Genomic DNA, 21,068 nt, shown 5'->3' on the forward strand with positions numbered 1-21,068 from the left:
TTTGAGGTGCTCAGCATTTTCTGCATATTTCATCTTCCTGAACTCCCTATGCCAGAGACCATGTCTAGTTTATTTTTCAATCCTGCTCCGCTCTGAGAACTAAGAGTAGCCGAGGTCGTTGCTCAAATAGCAGAGGAGGAGGTCGTCACTCAGTTAAGCACTTATGGAGGGAAAGCATTCATCAAGTACGTTGCAGACATTGAGGGGGCTTGTGAAAAGACCCGTGGCCCTGTGATCCTTTCCACAGTTCATCTTACTGTATACTGACTCTCGGCATACAGAAGTCTTATTTGGGTTTCAAAATCGATTCGTTGAGACTCAGTTACATTTTCTAGCGATTGTTGCTGTATCGGGTCTTATCCTACGTTCATTTTCATATGCTGCCTTTCAACTCTTACCCCCATCTCTGAAGGAGAAATAATATCCCCAATGTACAGAAATATCAGCTCAGAATGGTAAAAAACATACCTTGCCATAGGCTGTAAAGCCATTGAATGCAGCTCAGGATTCATTAAATAGATACTGATTAATCACCATTCACTCAAAAAAATTCAGTAGTATTTATTTAGTGCTTGCCACGTGCTGGGCACCAGGGGGACTATATGGGAGAATAAGGTGGAGTTGTTACCCTCAAGGAGCTCACAGTCTTCTGAGAGGGGCACACACTTAAATGGAAGCAACTGCGTGTGGCAAATACTCTAGTGAGAACACTGACCTGAGACTGTTCTCATAAACACGTCCTTCTTGCTGTACATGACCTCTGCTCTCCTGATGTGAACGTGGTGGTGATGCTCAAAGTCACAAGTGTCCCCCAAATCAAGTCATCAAAAAAGAATGTTAATAAAGGAATATAGTTTTCAGATTTAAGCTTTGGACAGAAGCCTGCTCCTGCTCACCCCATCCGAAGATTTTCATCAAAGGGAGTTGGCAGAAAAATCTAGGACTTCTTGAAGGAGAGGATGGGAGGGAGAGGTGTGTCACTGTAGAATGAGAAAGGCCTCACCCGCTCCAGTTCCCCGTCTCTGACAGGTGGAGTTCCACCCTGTAAACACCCTCATCCTTTCGTGTGACCCTTTGTTGGAGGTTGAGCAAGTCACCCTCAGCCCTCTTGGTGAGGCAAGGTTCAGACCGAGTTGGGTGACAGCACGAGCACATCCTCTTATTTAGCTTCTTCTGGACCAGCCACACCTCCACTGGCAACTGTCTGTGGTCTGGCCCCCTTCGTCCAACAAGAGAAGAAAATCCTTGAGGACCGGCCACAGTCTCGCCAGGTAAGGCCAGGCGGCTTGTCACTGGTTCTGCAAAGAGTTGGGGTTTTTCTCTCTGAGCTGACTCCTCCTGTCCCCGACCTGTGCCTCTGGTCCCCTCCACCACTGCCTCACAGTCCCATCTAGGCACCGGTTCTCCATGGCCCCATGAAACTTATGCTGTATCCTTTCCAACGTCTCAGGGTTGACGAGACTTGCAGACCAGCTTTTTCAGCCTACAAACTCCCTGACATACTTGTCTCTGTATTGATTTTGGTCTTAACTGCCCTGTGAGGACGGCAGGAGAGATATAATTTTCTTCATTGAGTGGCTTAGGAACTGAGGCTCAGTGACTTGAAGTGATTTGTCTGAGTTTGATCTGCAGACTGAGGCCAAGATTAGATTTGATTCCTCCTTCTCTCTCCCTTTACCACCCCACCTAGCAGGTCATACCTTATCTCAAAAAGCCAAGAGGAGTGAAAGGGCTTCCTGAACTGTCAAATGGCAAACAGAAGGCACTCTTTTCTTGTAGGCAGATCGGGAGGGAGATTTTTGAATTCATCTGAGAGAGATTTTATCGTGACATATAGGCTCCATCAAATGGACTCTTTGGGGGGAACAAATGAGCATGTGTATGGAAAGAGGCCTTGGAAATTGAAAACCGATATATAACTTCCAGAAGATGACTATGTGGAGCCTGACACATGCTCTGGCTTCTATTTGGGGCTGAAATGACACTCTCCTAATGTCAACAGCAGTCGTACGAGGCGCTGATCACAAAGGCCCTGGGGAAACATTTTAGCTTTTCCATCTTACTGTGGTATATGGAAAAGCAAATTTCAATGAGGGGGGGGACACCCCCAAATCCTTTCAAACTGACTCCTGCAATTTCCTCTCTGATGACAGCTATCATTATACGGCATTGTTCTGCCGTTTTAAGAAAATCTCATCTTCAGTGATTATGTCGTTTATTTTTTAAGATGCTAATTTTAGCTATCATTTTTCTCTTCATGCTGTAAAGGTTGTATCGTTCTCAGTTGTAGAAGGAAATGTTTCCTTTGTGTGTGCGTGCGCGCTCGTGTGTCTGTTTGAGTTTGTTATGACAGTGCTAATGTTCATCCCCCTGGGCCCCCCACAAGGCAGTGGGTTGCATTGCTACGTAATCTTTAGCAGGCTTCTGTATATTCTTAGTGTCTTTGTGGCTGTAAGGGTCTTGATGGAAATCACTTAATCAATTATCTTATTCGAAATAAAGTAACCGAAGCCCAGAAAGATGACATGACGTGCGTAAGACCAGGCAGCCGGTGATCACTGAGGCTGTAACCCTTACGTTGCCCACCACATGCAGTGAATGGTGCTGGGTATCCTTAAGTAGAAGCATGAGCTGTGTGCCGTTTTGGGGTCTGTACAGATGCCCTTTAAGACTCCTTTCAGTTACAGGTTTTAGAGCACTTTGACCATTTTTAAGCATCCAGTGGAAATGTCATCCTACCCTGCAGAGTAGGGAACTTCTCCCAAGAAGCATCTTTCCTTATTAACTTGACTCTTGTGAAATACTTGTTTTAACCAAATTTTGGACCTTCTCCTTAGGTATAGGGTTGGGAGATGGGCAAGCAATGGTGGTGTCTTCAGTTGAACTAGTAGCAAATATTGACCATCCAGGAAATTTCTTGTAGAAGTTCAGGTATCTAATTTTTCAGGGAGATCGGAAGACCCATCAGCAGTGGCTCCACATTCCCACCCTCCGCTGGGTCTGGGCAGCGTGTGGTCCTTGTGGGTGGAGCCTGTGACCCCCAGTCCTCCACGGTCCCCGTGACCCCCAGTCCTCCACGGTCCCTGTGGGACCTGACGGAGGTGAACGGGTATTTGGGTTTGTCGATACTTCTCTCTTCCAATCTCTGATGGGTTCAAATCATTCTCTTTCAAGGGAAACCTAGTTGGTTCCACATAATGAAAGGCCAGACCACAGATCAATGACACCAGGGAGGAAATGAAATTAATTCTTTGGCCCTAACCTCATTATTTAAGAGGTAGGAAAAATGATGACTTCAACAGAATATGCCTTTGGCCCTGGTACCTGTGCAGGATATTAAGCCAGATATCAAGGCTCAGTGACTTGAAAGCAGAAGTGTTAAACAAGATGACACAACTCCAACATCATCTCCAGGTTCAAGAGAAAAAGAAGGAAAATTGACAAATGCTGAATAATACTCTCTACTCAATAGATCAATGACATAAAGATAAGAAAAGGTATTATGATGTATGCAAGCACATGGGTAACAGCACGGTGCCTACATTCCCAAAGAGAACAAAACAAACTGCTGAAATCTTGGAATCTAGCCCAACAGTGTGTTTGCTATAATGCACCCACTGATGACATCTTCACCTCTTGATCACTTATGGTGGACATCACCCTAAGCATGGGGACTCAGGCATGAAGAGAAATGACCCTTCCCCACAGGGGCTTCACTGGTATTGAAATGGTGTACACACATAAGTGCAGTCCAAGAGAAATATGAGACATGCTGCAAGAGGAAGAAAGCAATGTTGTTGTTTTACTGAACAAGAAGGGACTCATGACAATAGTCAGGTTGCCATTAGAGGGGAGGTTGCAAGGAGGAAGTGACATTTGACCTGGGCTTTGGACAGAGAGAGGTGAGAAGAGTTTCCAGCAAAAAACAAATTTAAACAAACTCATAAGTCAGTACTGTCTGAAAAGTACTTGAGAGATAACATTTACTGGGCTAGTGGGACTGACGGAGGAATGAGGCTGGCTGTTTGGGTCTGCACCAGATCCTGGGCACTGAGTGGCAGGCTGAGGGCTTCAGATCAGGCATAACACGGTGGATCTGAAGAGCAGGACAACTATCGGCTAGACATGTAGTTCAAGTTCATGACTATCCACGTCCATAGTTTGGCAGTGTCAGAACACCTGTGTGGATACCACTGAGCTCAGCCTTAAGTTTTTCAGGAGAATTAACAGAAAAAAAAAAAAACCCACAGAACTGAGCACTTCTGAACACAGTGGACAGTATCAGATACTTGGCAAGGGAGGCCAGGTGGTAATATACAGTGAAATTAGAAAGATGGATGAAAATATTTTAAAAATACATTGAGCAACTTATAAAGGATATTTTATGAAAAAATATAGCCAAATCTTTTTTTTAGTAAGTCTATTCTGCTGGGTTATCTCAAAGTTAGAAAAGTGATATTGCATAAGTTCTTAACTTGTAGGGTGTGGTGGAGGCTTATTTTTAGTTGATAAGCTTTGTCATTTGGTCTGGGAAGCTGTCATCTGGTAATGAATAGTTATAGGAGGTTCATGGATGCCCCAGGCCTGGACTCTTCCGTAATAAACACTTCCGGAGAACTTCACAAATATGTGAACACTTTGTTGTGGTTTACAGCATCCTCATGAGCTACAGGAAGGTTCTCGTCTTGTGAAGGGCTCTACCAGTCATCAGAACAAGATTTACACAGATATATTGGGTAACCAAACTTTTATCATTTTCATACACATGGTTGTATGAGATTGGTTCAGAATTATCTCTCCTTGGTCTCTGCTTCAAGGGAACTAGGTGGGTGTTATGGCTCAGAGTAAAAGGAAGTATTTGAATAAGATTCATTCATTTGAAACTGTTTATTGAACATCTGTTCAATAGAAACATCAAGTTTCATTCATTAAAATCTACTTACTGAATCTGTGTTCTAGGGCTTGCAGCAGTGAAGAAAAAGAAAGTCTGTGCCCTCAGGTAGCTTATATTTCTAATGGGACAGATGGAAAAATAAATAAAATCAACCATTAAAATATATAATGTATGAGGTACAGAGGAAAAAGGACAGAGCAGGGGATAGGAAGTTTTGGGGAGTTGAGATTTGGGAGAGGGTGCTTAGGGAGAAATAAGTTGTTATTTGAGTAAAGATGTTTACAATATGAGAGAGCAAAGCATGTAAATAACTGGTGAAACAGCATTCCAGGCAACTAGCACAGCAAGTGCAAAGGTCCTGAGGCAGAATCATGTCTTCTTGGCACCTTTGAGAAAAAGGCATAGATTAAACTGAGAGAAAAAAACCTTTGGAAATCAAATTAGAAAGATGATGGTGGAGTGGGATGCCACAGTGACATTCAGGGTCCTGCGAGACACGAGACAACCTGTGACATTCACTCCAAGTGAAATGGGAGCCATTTGCAAATTTTGGACAGAGGAATGACATGGTGTGACTTCCATTTCAAAGGAATCTCTCTGTGTGTTGAGAATAGATGAAGGTGGGGTGGGGAGAAGGCAGGCAGAACAGGGAGATTCATTAGAGAGTTATTGCTATAACCCAGATGATTGCTGTGGAAGCTTGGGCACACATGTAGTAGTGGAGGTGATGACAAGTTTGTCGATCTTAGGTTTGATTGACTGAATGGGGAGTCATGAGACAGGAAGGAGGCAAGTAAGACTCCAAGATTTTTGCTGAGCAACTGGTAGAAAGGAGAGGCCTTTATCTGAGATGAAAACCATGAGAGGAACAGGTTTTTGAAGGTACATCAGGAACTTACTTTTAGACAGGAGGCCATTGGAGATGTCGAGTAGTGACTGAACATATGAATCTTGGATTCAGTGAGGATATATCTGAGCTGAAGATAAAAGCGGGAGTGATCGATACATACATGATATTTACAGCAAAGGAACTGAATGAGCGCTTCAAGGGAGTTCATACAGACAGACGAGAGAGGAGGTTTAGGGGTGACCTTTGGGGTGCTGTAACATTTTGGGTTAGGGAAGTGGGGAGAATCTGGCCAATAGTGCACTAAAGGGGAAAGGGCATGGTGGGGGTGGTCCCATACTAGCAAAGGGAATTTTATCACTGACATTGTTTAGGATCCCCAGCACATGGTAATAATGAAAAACATTTTCATTTACATTTTCTGTAGACAACAAACCCACCCCTTTGTCCTCTGCACCCTGGAGCAGACCACTCCTCCCACCCTCTCTCCCCTCTGGTTCCATGGGAACCAAGAAAGGAGATAGAGGAGGAGCAGCTGAAATGGTAGGTGAACACTAGGAGAGAGTGCTGTGTGCTGGGATCCCAGAGAAGGAGGCTGCCAAGGAGGAGGGGGCTCGGATGGCACAGATGCTGCCGAGAGATGGAGGAGATGATGTCCGAGCATGGAGCATGTGGCAGCACAGCATGGCTGGGTTGGGTTCAAGAGAGGAAGGGAGAAGGGGAAGTGGTGAATACAGGCTTTGCTTTCAAGGAGCTCATTTGTAATCGGATCCAGAGAAATTGCGCACAAGCTAGAAGGGAAAGACAGAGGCTTCTTTTCCCCTTAGGATGAGAGAAAGATGATAGAAATACACTTCGGTAGAGACTGTGGCTTGATTGAAACACAGAGATAAAAGCATTTAATTTTATCTCTTCCACTGCCGTAAGCAGTCCTGATAAAGGTGGTTGTCTTATATTTTCTCAGGGAAAGAAAATAAAGCTCAGGGGGTTGAAGTCACCTGCCCCAAATCCCACAGAAAATTAATAACAAGTAGGACTCAAACCTGGGTTCAAAAAGACAAATTCTCTTCACGGCCACCCCCTCATACAGATAATTTGGGGATCATTTACAGCTTTGGAACTCTCCATGAAGCTCTGGAAACTTTTGCTTTGTTACTGTTTAGGGACCTTTCACAAATCCCAGGAATTTGTGCTTCTCAGGTATGTCTCCCGAGCTGCAGGTGCTGTTGAACCAGAAGCAGGATGTCTGGGGCCCAGGGAGGGAGCTAGAACTCAACATCTGCATCCGTGAAAACTTGACACTGTTCGGAAAGAGTCCTTCAAATATGGTCCACACAGGGCTTCAGGGTGAGCCATCTGACGCTGGAGGATGGGAACGCATGTTCTTACGCCTGTAACCTTGGACTTACTGTTGCATTGGCCTCTCTTTTAGTTGTGAATTTGCATCTACTTACTGACATGCGTGATACGTCCTTAATGCTGTCTGCTTTCTGTCACTCGAGAATCACACATTGTTAAAGCTCTGTTTACGCAGAGCCCCAACCACACCTTTTAGGGTCAAACCTGCCTGACCCCCAGTCGGGATAGTGCTAATATAGCTACTCTATACACAGGGATACATTGAAACACCTATTATTTCATCCAGCCCAGGACAATGCATGTTGTTAACCAAGATTTCAGAAACGGAGACCTGATTGAAATAAAGAGAAGTTTATTTGGGGGTTGTTAGGACCACAGCCTAGTTGATGCAGATTCGCAGACACTTGAACTGTGCTCTGCTGGACAACAAAATGCAGGAAGCTTAAAAAGGCAGAAGCCACAAGGCCACTGTTGGTTACATAAGTTGTTTGTCAACAATCATAAGCAGCCGGCAAGAAGTGAGAATTCTTGTTAGGCAAGATCGGTTGGGGTCTAAAATGGTTGCATAGCTACAAGAGGGGACCTTGAGACTGTAAGGTGGCTGCTGGCAGATGCTGTTTGAATATGGCTGGTGGTGTCCTGGGGTAAAGAAAGTCAGATTCTCAGTGATGCAGAATGTGTCTGAGACTAGGTCCTCAGGGGCCACCCGGCTCCATTTTTGTGTACCTCAACTATGATTATTCCATTATAATTTCAACTTGACATCAAGGTCCAGAATAGAAAGCTGTACACACCATTTGTCTCCCCATGACTCCCCAGCCTCCTGTCTGGTGGCATCTGTGCTCTCCCATCATTTTTTTTTTTAATTGAAGTATAGTCAGATTACAATGTGTCAGTTTCTGGTGTACAGCATAATGCTTCAGTCATCCATGCACATATTTATATTCCTTTTCATATTCTTTTTCATTATAGATTACTACAAGATACTGAATATAGTTCCCTGTGCTATACAGAATAATTTTTAAATGTATTTTATATATAGTCATTAATATTTGCAAATCTCGAACTTCCAATTTATCCCTTCCCACCCTCTTTCCTCCCAGTAACCATAAGATTATTTACTGTGTCTGTGAGTCTGTTTCTGTTTTGTAGATGAGTTCATTAGTGTCTTCTTTCTTCTTTTTTTAGATTCCACATATGAGTGACATCATATGGTATTTTTCTTTCTCTTTCTGGCTTACTTCACTTAGAATGACAATCTCCAGGTCCATCCATGTTGCTGCGAATGACATTATTTTATTCACTTTTATGGCTGTATAGTATTCCACTGTATACATATAACACATCTTCTTTATCCAGTCATCTGTTGATGGACATTTAGGTTGTTTCCACGTCTTGGCTATTGTAAATAGTGCTGCTGTGAGCATTGGGGTGCAGGTGTCTTTTTGAATTAAGGTTCCTTCTGGATATATGCCAAGGAGTGGGATTGCTGGATCATATGATAAGTCTATTTTTAGCTTTTTGAGGAATCTCCATACTATTTTCTATAAAGGCTGCACCAAACTACATTCCCACCAAAGTGTAGGAGGGTTCCTTTTTCTCCACAGCCTCTCCAGCATTTATCATTTGTGGACTCTAACGATGGCCATTCTGACTGCTCCCATCATTCACAGCACCAAAAGGAAACTCCTGGAGTAAAATATAAACCTCACCTTTCAGTAGCAGGTCGTACTGGGCCCTTGGTGTCTGCTTTTCTTTGTGCAAGAGCCCCTTCGATCCATATGTGTCCGGACAGCTCAGTGTGACTCTGCAGCCCCTTTGCGATGTTTCCATTGCACTTTGTGCAGATTACTATCTAGGCTTCATCCAGCCGTCTGGTAATTATCTACTTGCAAATCTAATTCTTTCACAGCGTACTCCTCAAAAACAGAAAGAAATTACATTTGTAGATTTTCCTCTACTCTATACCTCTCTCTCTTTTCCCTTGGCACAATGATTGGCACAGAGAAGGTCCCGCCCAAATGTGTGTGAGTTAATCAGTCTGTACCATGCCCCAGAGTTTCACTATGGAGGTTAATCTAAGTCATATAAGAAAAAAAGTGGAGTATCCAAGTTAAGATGTTCTTATATGTAGAATTAAGAAATCAGGACGATCAAATCTACAATTTGGAAGCCACTGACGTGGTTCATTTTGCTCAATAGTCAGGGAGATGTAAACCTGCATAACTGATGTGTCCATTTTGAAGTTTCACACCATCGTTACTCATCCCTGGAACCCTCACTAGTGCCCCCACAACCATAATCAGTAACAGCTATTGATGCCATAAAAAGTTGTTTGATTGTTCATGATTTAATAAGTGAGGAATTCTTGTGGATGAATCAGACAAAAAAGATGAAACTAATAAAAATGTCCAAACATACACACTTCCTAAGCTTTTAATCTCACAACTAAAAAAAAAAAAATTGCAAATTAAAACAAATATTGACTACCTTAAACTGTTAATTTCCATATATATATATATACACACACATGTATTTTAAATTATAAAACCCTCTCCAGACCTGCAGAAAAATGGGTTTAATGTTCTTTTTTTTATTTTTGTAATTTTTAAAGTATTGAGGTAAAATTGGCATCTAACATTATTTCAGGTGCATAGTGTAATGACTTGATATTTGTATATATTGGGAATTGATCACCACAATAAGTCCAGTTACCATCCATCACCACACAGTTACCATTTTTTTTCTTGTGATGAGATGTTTTAAGAGCTGCTTTCTTAGCAACTTTCAAATATACAATACAAATATGCAAATATGTATATACTGTGCATACAGTGTGGTGTAACTATAGTCATCATGTCATCATACTGTACATGACATCTCCAGGACTTACTCATTTTATGACTGAAAGATTTTTTTTTAGGATTCCTGAAATGGGCTTCGTGTTCTGCTGAGACTTAAATTGCTACAACATTTCTGGGAGGGGTAATTTAGACATATGTACAAAGAACCTTTAATCTTTAACCCAGCATTTCCCTTTCCAGGAATTTATACTACAGAAAAAAATAAAGGATTATGAAAAATTTACCTACAAGGGTCTTCAGTGTATTGTTATTATAGAAACAAAGGAAAAAAAGAACATGAACAAGTAATGATAAGGGATGAGCTAACTAAATATGGGTGATCGTATAACGGAACCGTATTGGAACCGTCTTCATCCACTAACACATTGTTGCAGGAAATTATTTGTGAACTGAGGAGTGTAGCACTGTGCTGGAAAACAGGGGCTTGAGGTCCAAGAGATCTTTGATCAACTTAAACTCTTATCGCTGACTGTGCAACTTTGAACAAATTCCTCAACTTTTCTGAGTTTCAGTGTATTAATCTATAAAATGAGGTTAATTGTAACACCTGGACCATAGGGCTATGGTGAGTGTGAAATGAGCCAGTGCAGTTAAAGCCCAGTGTTGGGGCCACAGTAAGTGCATAATAAACATTGCTACTATCGTCAATTTCAGCATCCTCTTCAATCTGCTAGGTTAAAGGGCAACTTTTGGAGCAATACTTACAGCATAACTCAGTTTTTGCAGTAGAAAAAATGACATCTACAGAGAAATGTAGAAGCCTGAAAGGATATCCATTATAACACTTAACTCTCATTTTATCTAGATTTAAGGAAAGATTTCTTTTCCTTCTTTTACTTTTATGAGTGGCCTACAATGTAATAAAAAAAAGTTTAATGTGTTGAAATAATCATTAACACCAATCTCTAGAGATAAATGGACTCTTATCAACGCAGTAGTCCTTTGCTTGTGTTATGACCCTGTTTTCCTCATTGTCAAGTCACCAAAATCTCTCCGGACCATTGTCATCAAGGCCTGTATCCAGCAGCTGGAAGCTCTAGGTGAACACTCCAGGCCCCCTTGCCCCTCCATCCCGTCCTTCTGCCATAGCCCACGGGGTGTGCATCAGAGACACTTACTAAGCGTCTGTTCTGTTCAGACACTTGGTGTTGGCAGTGGGGTGGGGTACGAAGCAGCACAGAGGGTGGTTTCTGACCAAGAGGCGCTTGCAGTGCCCTGGAGGGGAAGGACACTCACATGATGACGCATCACGCGCTTCGCCTTATTGAGAAGGTCCTTCTGTCGCAAGGCAGCTTCGGTGGCGAGGGAATGCGTCTTTAAGGAGGTAGGGCTGTGCTATTAGATGGGCTTCATTATTGTTATTTCTTATTTTTTTTACGTTTTTTTGGGGTGGATGTAATTAGATGTATTTATTTAATTATTTTCTTTAAATGGAGGTACTGGAGATTGAATCCAGGACCGGATGCACGCTAAGCATGCGCTCTACCACTTGAGGTACCCCCCAACCCACATGGACTTTAGAAACAAGTACATTTCCATGGCCCACAGTAATCTCTGACTAGGATGGAGCCCTTCCAAGCCCCTTATGTCACATTACCTTTGATGAGACTTTCTGTACGATTGCCTCTTGACCCACCACTTTCTGGGGGTCTTAGATTCTTATTCTCGTTCCGTCAATCCTTTTGTACCCATAGCCCAAGAACTCTGACTTGTATTCACTTAGTATGTTTCCTTGAAACATTTTCCCCTCAATCATAAGTACAATGTATGTTTAATGCAAAAAATAATGGGAAAACTTAGAAAGATGTAAATAGAAGTGTAAATTATCTGCAAGCTGGTCATGCAGGGATAATCGTTTATAACATTTTGGTGCATGTGCTTCCAATGCATGTGTGGGTGATTTGTCATGTAATACTCTGTAATCTGCTTCATAATGACATGTCTTTTTGTGTCAATTAATATTTGTTTACACAATTATTATAGGACATTTTTTACAACCTCCCCCTGTTAAAGATAAACTCTTTTAACACTTCAATATATTAATTTCTAATACTTTTCTTTTGCTTATTTATATATAGTTTTGGTTTTGAAAATAAAACCATAGGGTATGTATAGCTTAGATCCTACTTTATCACTTAGCGTTATTCTGTGAATTTTTATCTGTCATTCAATTGTCTTAAAATATGATTCTAAGGGTTGCATAATATTCCACTATGGATGTGTACACATAGGGTGATGCAGTAAGAACTTCTAATTTAGAATTGATGCTTAAATCAGTATCTCCTCTTCTAGGCTCTGAACTCCATGCAAGAAGATCTAGTTTTGATTCTTCTGTGAATTGTTTTCGTGTAGTCAACTGACAAAGATAAAATCCTTTGTTCTAGATGAGATGAACTCTAAGCGGAAGCTTTCACAGTGAGATGGGATTCAGGAAGCTATGACTGGGTAACTTCAGAGACTGGAGAAGAGGCTGTGACTCACAGGGCTGTGGCTCACAGGGCTGTGGCGGGTTGGGTGGGAGGGAGGATTTCACTGTGAATGGACCAGGTCTAGCTGGATGAAGCCCCAGCCTAGGAAGGTCAGTCCTCTTTGAAGTGCCACTCTCACTGGTTAGGAGAAAGAGCTAATGGAACCAAACAAGAAGTACCTACCACCAACAACAAACAAGTACCCACTATCCAGTGTCCTTGCCTGTTGAATTCAAAAACAAAAACAGGCCAGGCACTTGTTCTCTTGTTCTCATTGATTTCTTATCCAGAGTGCTCTTAAAGATGCAATTTTCTATAAACGTATAACCAAGGACTAGAAAGTTTTGGTGTGTAATGGAATAAAGGTGGTAAAATTAGATCTATTCCAACCTTATAATTTTGGGTATTTGACCTGCCTTGTAGATGACCTTTTAGCTCTCCACCTTGATTGAGAATGGAGGCTCACACCAGGTCCTTGTGGAGTCCTAGACTAGCTGAGCCAGAAGGAAACTTGAGAGCCCACTAGTTCAATACCCTCCTAGTACGTGTGAAAAAAAGCAGTGCCCCAAGAGAAGAAACGACTCGCATCTGCACCCAGATTTCCTGCCTCCTATTACTTTAAGGCATTTCCCACCATCACTAGTTATCACACAGTCTTCTCCCAATTGTTCAAGTTGCTCTAACATAGATTCAGTTGATTATTAAACTTCTTCTAGCCTTCTTTTAAAACTAAAAAACTTTAAAACCATTTTGCAACCCCACTATATTTTAAGTACTTTGCTGGGCCTTTAGATCCATTAGTTCCTCTAATTCTTATACTGTCCTGCAAGGTAAATATTGGCTCCACTTCAAGTTTGAGAAAACTGAAGCTCAAGATTTTTAAATTGCTTCTCAATCTCAGTCAGCTGGTAAATTGTGGAGTCTGGGTTGCAGCCCAGGTCTGTCTAACTCCAAAGGTTTCTGTACTATGCCAGGCTATTTCCTGATACAGGAATTGATTACACTTTATGTCTTTACTGTCCTTTGTCCATTATCTTGTGGAAAGATTGGCTTAATTAATTCTCCAAATGTATTGTGCCTTTGAGTTGTAGGTGAGTGATCTTGACACATCACCCACAAAGTCGCGTTTAAATCAAAAGTAAAGGCATCTTTCACGTTCCAATGGAGGAAGCTAAATTGTGTGGTTTGGCCACGCCTACAGATTGGCTGAGCTCCCAAAAAGGACTGGAGCTGAACAAGCAAAAACAAACAAGAACTGACGTTTTGCAAAAGCTGAAGAGAATCAAAGCATGAAAAGAAAAGAAAGACAAAACCTTGTTCAGTATAGGTAGCATCTCTACTAAGAGAGAGAATATATTTTAAGGAAAATCACAGATGTCAGAAGAGTCATGGAAGAGTGAAAGAAATTCAGGGTTAAGTTTGGGGATACGAGTTCCTTTGGCCAGGCATTTTCTCTTGACCTTTCCTCGAAGAAAGATGGGCTACATTATGACTTCTAACTCTTGGCATGTCGTATGAGGAAAGAGGAAAAGTGTTTTGCTCTAGTTGGTTTCAGACCACTGTTTCTGAGGCTGGCCTAGGTCAAGGTCAGGATGGTGGGGAATGGCTCCCCTCCCCAGCTCCGCGACGACCCCTCCCCCCAATCACTCTTTAAAACAGGGTCATTGATGCCCCTTCCCTCTCCAACTCCACAGTACTTCTGTGACCTTTTGCTGGAAAAAACTAGAACTTTTGCCAAATTATTCTGCCCAGTCCATCTGTAACTAAGGGCTTTGTTCTCAGAGGATCTGTTCATTGGAGGCGCACTGGATTTATTTCTCTAAGATAAATATTTCTCCTACCTTTTCCCATTGCATAATTTATATAACGAGTTTGTAACTTCTCAGCCTACATGGCAGTTTCATAACTCCTTGTGATAAAAGTTACCCAAGAGACATTATCTTTCTCCATCTCTCAAAGCTTCTTTGATTTTATTTCCTGAATGCAGCTTTTGCATATTAGTGGGCAGATTAAAGTTATTGCCCAATGATGCAACTATCTGTGTACCGGGAAGTCTTTATTTGGGTGTGAATTTTAGTCTTCTTCTGACTTTACTTTTTGAAGACTTTCTCAGGGCCAAATTTTGGTGTACTTACTGTATGAAACAACTTATTTTTAACTTGTACTGGAGAATGGGAAATTTCTGATGAAAATGTGAGTGCCTCAAAAACCTTTAAGCTTTCATATGTTTTTACTACAGCTAACACTTTTTAAAAATTATATCCTCTTTATAACATTTTCAATGTAGAAAATTAGAAAATAAAATTAAGTAAAAAAAAAAAATCTGTAATCCAAATTATACAGAGAAAACCGATGTTAACATTTTTGTGGATATTCCTGTAATACATATGTATTAGTTATACATAACCATATTGTATTTTTAGAAAAGACTAAGATCATGCTATGTCCTATTTTATAACTTAAGAAAACATGCCATGGATGTCTTTCCATTGTATTTGTACACAGTTAGTTATACCAACCACATAATAGCCTATCTAAACTATGTTTAGGTAGCTTAGCTATTATAAACAGATTATAAATAAAAGAGTATTGCTGTTTTAAAAAGGATATTGGCATAAGGAATGCACTTGGATTTGCCACTGAAAGATGAGGAATTAAAAAGACAACTCGATATATCACTTGTTTTAAATAATCTCTATTTCATATGTTAAAATATACCAACACAGCTTCTAATGATGTACTAATTAATCCCACTTTCTTTGTCACGAGACCTAAATCTATAGATAGGTTACATTACTAGAGAACAAAAGTAACCATCTTAGCGATGCCTACTGGATGTGGTAGTGAACTAAGAGGCCGAAGGTCACTCCAAAATTAAAGTTTCTACATTCAGTCACTCCCAGCAGGAGAGCTGGTTTTAGCTCTACTCTCCGTAGCATTTTCTAACACGTTTATTCACTGGCTGGGCTTTCATAGAGAATTACCGAGTTTCACCGTCGAATATTAACGGCATTTGAAGCCTGGTGTGGCCTGTTGGAGGTGGGGTGCAGGAGAAGAAGTCACGAGTGATATCAATGAGGAATTGTACCTGATGTTGCTGAGTGGCCCCAGCTCATTAAGAAGGGAAGACAGAACTCCCCTCACAGATAACAGGGAATATATTTTGGAGACGTGTCAAACATTTCAGTGATCTCTTTAAACACCGTGCTGTGTCACAATTGAAGTTCTTAGATGCAGAGATACTGCCAAACAGTTAATACTGTGAGCTAACATACTTTTGATGACACTTATCTCAAAAGAGAAGCGCTAAGGAGTGGTGAAACTTATCCACTCAGTTGAATTTCTCCATCACAAATAGGACATATACAAGCCATAGATTTTTTTTGCACTGCTTTTATAGCCTGAAGGGATACTCGAGAGCAGGAATCGACCCAGGAGATGTGTGTAGCAGTAACTCGGGCCGCATCGATTCTGGCCCTGTGGGCTTTGGTTTCCGTCTGGCCCCTGGGCTGGGTGGGGTGACGGCCTGCTGGAAGGTAGGCACATCCCTGGTTGAAACACCTTGCCTCTCCTGGCTATCACCCTCATACCTTCCCAGTAGTTCTGACTTTGTCAGTAGAGAATCGACCACCTCTGAAAGCTTTGGGCTGTGCCACTTTCCGTCTGGCATCTTTTAGGGATTGCCAACAGCCCCTGCTCAAATACTATTTTATTGCCTCCTCCTCCTGTGATAATACACTAATGGCTCTTCAGAAGATGCACGATCAAGGCTCTCCATCATTTACGAAGTACTTTCACACCATTTTCATTTGATCATCACAAAAGATCTCAGGAAGTAAGCAGGGCAGGTGCCCACATGCACATTTTCACAGATAAAGGAGTTGAGAGGATTGTTACAACATACTTGAACACTTCATATATGAAGATGACATGACTGAGCATACTTCATAATGGCTATTTCGGTTGCTCTTTCTCTGGTCTGTACTCCTACTCCTGTCCTGATTGCTCTGAATAAAGTCATACATTTACAGAAAGACTGATCAAAACCAAACCTTATGTCTCCCCAGTAAACCAGCCTTGAGACACACATTCACAGAACCAAGGAAACGTGCATATCAAGCCAGTGTCTTAATTGTCTCAGAACATTTACTATTTATTCTGGCCAGTGTTGCTCATTGCTTTAACAGGAGTTGTGTCAGGTCACACGTAAGTATACATGTATCTTTACTTTCTAATATTAGGCACTTATGTTCATATATAATTACATTCTTTAAAACACACATTTTCTGTTTTGTTTCCTTGCTGAAATACAGAAAAAGAAACGGCTTTTTTTGTGTGTGTGATGGATGTTATTGTTCTGTGTCTGTGTCTCTTACCTAACCACCTTCAGCAAGCTGATACAATTTTTTTTTAGTTTTTATTCCTTAGCATCCTAAATGGTCCACTTTTCTTAAACCATCTTCTAATGAATCTGAATGTCACTCTTGAAACAGAACTGCTTTCGTTTCTCCACACTGGCTCTCTGGCCTTCACCATTCGCAGGGGAGCTGTCCCTCTGCTCTAGCTCTCCTGCCTTCTCTCTCTGGGTAGGGCTCTGTGCACCTTGCAGAACCTCAGGTGTTTATATTCTCACCGAGAGGGAGTGAAAATGGGTCAAAGTTGCCTTAGAAGATTAGTCTAACACTTACTTATATCAATTGTTTTGTCCAATTAGGTGTCTTGTTTTGCGTTCAACATTTTACAAACTCAGTGTATATTTCATCACTAAGACACAGATTGTCCTTCAGTTACGGTGACTGACAAGACGAGAAGTTAGCGGCATTGTTTTTATGACCCTAGGCTCCCCTGTCTGGTCTTGTTCCACTGCTTTCAGGTGCCTGTCACTGATGACTATTGCCCTTTGGTTTTCGGATAAACATTCCTCTGTTGCCTCCCTTCTGCTCATGAGAGAGGCTCTCATATATCTCATACCCTGCAGGGTAGCTTTAGGCAGAAAAAAGTTTTCCCTCATTCTGTCCGTCTCCTGCAGTGCAGACATTTTCCGTGACATCCTCTGTGACTGAGCTCATGGTGCCAAGCACAGGGTTCGGCATTCTGTGGGCGTCCAAGAGGATGAAGGAGGGCATGGTTCCTTTCCTCATGGAGCTCACCATCTGCTCGTGGAGATCAGTTACAGGCAATGACTAAAGAGCTGGTAGGCAGAAGATCACAGTGCCTGGAGAGCACAGGAAAAACTGCATTTCTAGATTGCCATTTATGTTAAGCTTGAGGGACTGGTGAGTTTGGAGCCTGGTTTAGAAGGAAGGATTTCCAATCATCCTCTGTCAGGTCTGGTTCCATCACATCTGAGGAGAGAGACTCTCTAAGGTGAATCTGCTTTGCATTTTTGGCCACAGGTGATCCACATTTCCATGGAGTGTGGATTTTTATTACTGATCCATTTGTTCAGCTGATACATAATAGATGCTTTCTATGTGCCCTACTCGGTGCTAAGGCTACTGTAGTGAAAAGAAAGCCCTGTCTCTGTCATCAAGGATCTTATGTACTAGTGATGAGAATGTAAACATTAGGGCAAGTTTTTAGGTAGCGGATGAGTACTGTCATAATGATATACACAATCTACAAGAAGAAACAGTTACATACATGAGGCATGTAACTCATGAGACGAGATTGGCCAAGGAAGCTTCTAGTTGCTTTCTAAACTGAGACAAAAAAGGGAAACGGGGGTTATTCAAGTAGAAGAAATAAGAAGGACGTTGGTGGATTTATGAGACTAAAGGTAGAGTAGCATGGCTGAAGCATAGGATATAAGCGCTGTGGTGGGGCGAGAAAGATGGGAGAAGAAGATGGAGAAGGAAAGGGAGGGAAGAGACATGGTGAGATGTTCACCTCTACAGGTTAGTGGGAGTTCAGATCATGAAGATCTTGCCTACATGCTCAGGAGTCAGATTTTAATTTTGTGGGCAATGGGGATGCATTGAAAGGTAAGTGGCCAATGACACAATATGATTTGTATCTTAGGAAGATCAGTCTTCCTCCTGTGTGCTGCATAGATCGGAGAGATTAAAATCAGCTAGAAGACCTTTATGATGATCCTCAAGAGATGAACTAAGGCTGTGGCAAGGAGTGAAGCAAAGTACAGAACTCAGTGGCTATTAAGGAATTAAAGGCTGTAGGACTGGGTGCCTGATTGGTCAGTATTGGGCAAGAAGAGGGAATCAGGCAGCTCTCTGTCCTGAGAAACTGTACAGCTGTGATCTCATTCACTGAGCTTGGAACAAAAAGAGGGGACCAGGTCTATGGGGGAAGTGAGGAGATGATAAGTTCATCTTTGGACAAGAAGAGTTAAAAGTACCTGTGGGTCAACAAAGATGACAGGTCTAGTAGATGGTTGTGTAGATAGATCTGACTGTAGATATAAGGTATAGGAATCATAGATCATAGTCATAGATCTACAGATTATGGTTAAACAAGGGGGAAAAAGGGGGATTTCTTAGGGAGAGCATCCAGAGTGATTTATGGCAAACAGTAGCATGGGAGATATGGGGGGATCTCCATGAAAGAAACTACCAGCCACGAACCAGGAAGTAGAAAGAAAACTGGGAATCTGTCATTCCAAGGAACAGAAGGAAGCAAGCACTTCAAGAGGCATGAGTCAGCGATCAAGACTGCCAAAGAGATCAAGGAGATAGAGAGTGTTAAATGTGTATTGGATTCATTTATAAGAACTTCTGGACTGAGAAGCAGATGTCTGCAGATTAAGGTGTGGAGGAGATAAAATTAGAGACTTTCTTTTTGAGAAGCTTGATCAGGAAATAGAAGAGATCCATTCATTCATCCTTGTGATTTCTAAGGTCAAACGAAACAAATGTGCTCTTTTTCTCCTGGTAAGAATTTAGATATCTGAAGAGAGGTGAGGGAGCAAAGTTCTCCACATTTTCTCTCTGAACCGAATTTCTCCAGTTCCTTTTGCTGTTCCTCCTGTGGCACAGTTAGTGATCCCCACCAACCATGGGATAACTTCCTTAGCAAAGAGGAAGGTCCTCTCACAGGCCAGGTGTCCAAATGACCAGCCTGGTATGGAAATAGAAGAGGGAGAATTTGAAGCGCCTCTGTTGATCATGTGAAGTGTCTTTTCATTAATGCACTTAACAACTAGTTTACTGTGTGTTGGATATATACCAGGAGCTCTGACATAGGGAGGTGATGGTTTGCGTGGGTTTGAGGGCAGTGTCTTCAGGACAGCTTCTCAGAGCCTGGCTTTATGGGGACAGGAGAGAGCTGACCTCAGACTCCTGGAGAAAGGAGTCACCAAGCAAGTTTCTCTTACTCCACAGGCCAGCTAGGTCTTCTTAGGAACCGAAGGCAGTGTAAACAGGAAAGAGGACCCTGGTACCCTGGTACGTCCTCTGACTTGCTTTGTGACCTGAGGTAGTGACTTTCCTGCTCCCACGGAAGCATCTGGTTTCTTATTTATAAAATGAGGGTGTCGAGTTAAATGATATCTCAAATGTCTGGCAGCACTCTCAGATTCCATCTTGTGAAACCAACTGAATATTCACTCTGAGAAGAATAATCTCCTTAGGGTGCCAGTAATATGGCATTTCTTCATCTATGTGATGGTTCCGTGAGTGTGTTTATTTTCATGATACTTCACTGATCGGTACATTTATGATATTTTGAATGCGTGTCATACTTCAGTAAACATGTTTATAATAAAAATGTCATTAAAAAAATTAAGGCTGTAGATTTTACCTGGAGGGGTGGGGAAAGACTGTTGTCAGCATTGGGATGAATGTCTTCCCCTGAATTTCATGAAATCCGTACGGGAGAAGTCACATTTGGCCTGCCTCGCAGGAAACCCCTTCTTTGGGGGGACTTCCTTAGGTAGAGCTCCCAGCCAGGAGCATCTGGTTGAGGAATGTAGGCTGATGGCCCTCCCTGGCACCAGGATTAATGCTGAGTATGTAGTCAGCCCTGGTATGTCCCAATAACATAATCCACACCCTCCCCTGGTATGTCCCAATAACAGGGGATGAGGCTGTTGCTAATTTCTAAGCATTGTCCCCCTCTAGTTTCTGAATCAGCAGGTTCGAAATCAGGGATCTTACATATTTTGGAGACAGAAGAGATGCTGTCGCAGGCTGATTTGTTGATCTTCATTAAGTTTTGTTTTTTTTTGTTTTTTGTTTTTTGATTCCTCTGCTTTTTTCTTTTTCAGTTATACAGGAAAAAAAAAATTGAGTGTTTCGAGGCTCCAAAGTACATCGTCGGGACCAGCATTTTTATCCTGGTCAATTCCTTGCATGCTGCTTTGCTCTGTCTTTGGAGGGTATAGGGAGGCTGATGATTTAGCCTTATTCATTGTCCTCCCCAGGAGGAGAATGCCACCGCTCTGCTGTGCCCTCCCTGCCTTGGGATCTTCCTGGCCAGGCCAATGGCAGAGTAGAAACTTCTTCCACTGCCTGAGATAAGTCACTACCCCTGACATCTGGTTTACTTCCTTCTACTTTTTCAGACATATCTCCAGCCAGGTCTCCCCTGACTCACACATCCTGGTACAGGTTTATGTTAATAGCTACCTTCAGAATTTATCTTGGTGGGGGAATTCCATTTATTTGGGGATGTTGAAGGGG

At 42.0% G+C, this 21,068-nt stretch overlaps 1 protein-coding gene across 1 annotated transcript in view; it reads left to right on the forward strand.

Annotated features, from left to right (window-relative positions):
• The first annotated feature begins 1,057 nt into the window (after positions 1–1,057).
• TPRG1 (tumor protein p63 regulated 1) overlaps positions 1,058–21,068 on the forward strand; it is a 123,581-nt gene continuing 103,570 nt past the window's right edge. The window contains exon 1 of the mRNA XM_010990097.3: positions 1,058–1,271. The gene's annotated coding sequence lies outside the window, so the exon portion shown is untranslated. The remainder of the gene's footprint in view (positions 1,272–21,068) is intronic.

Source organism: Camelus dromedarius, chromosome 2, assembly GCF_036321535.1.
Source record: "Camelus dromedarius isolate mCamDro1 chromosome 2, mCamDro1.pat, whole genome shotgun sequence".
Taxonomy (NCBI): domain Eukaryota; kingdom Metazoa; phylum Chordata; class Mammalia; order Artiodactyla; family Camelidae; genus Camelus; species Camelus dromedarius.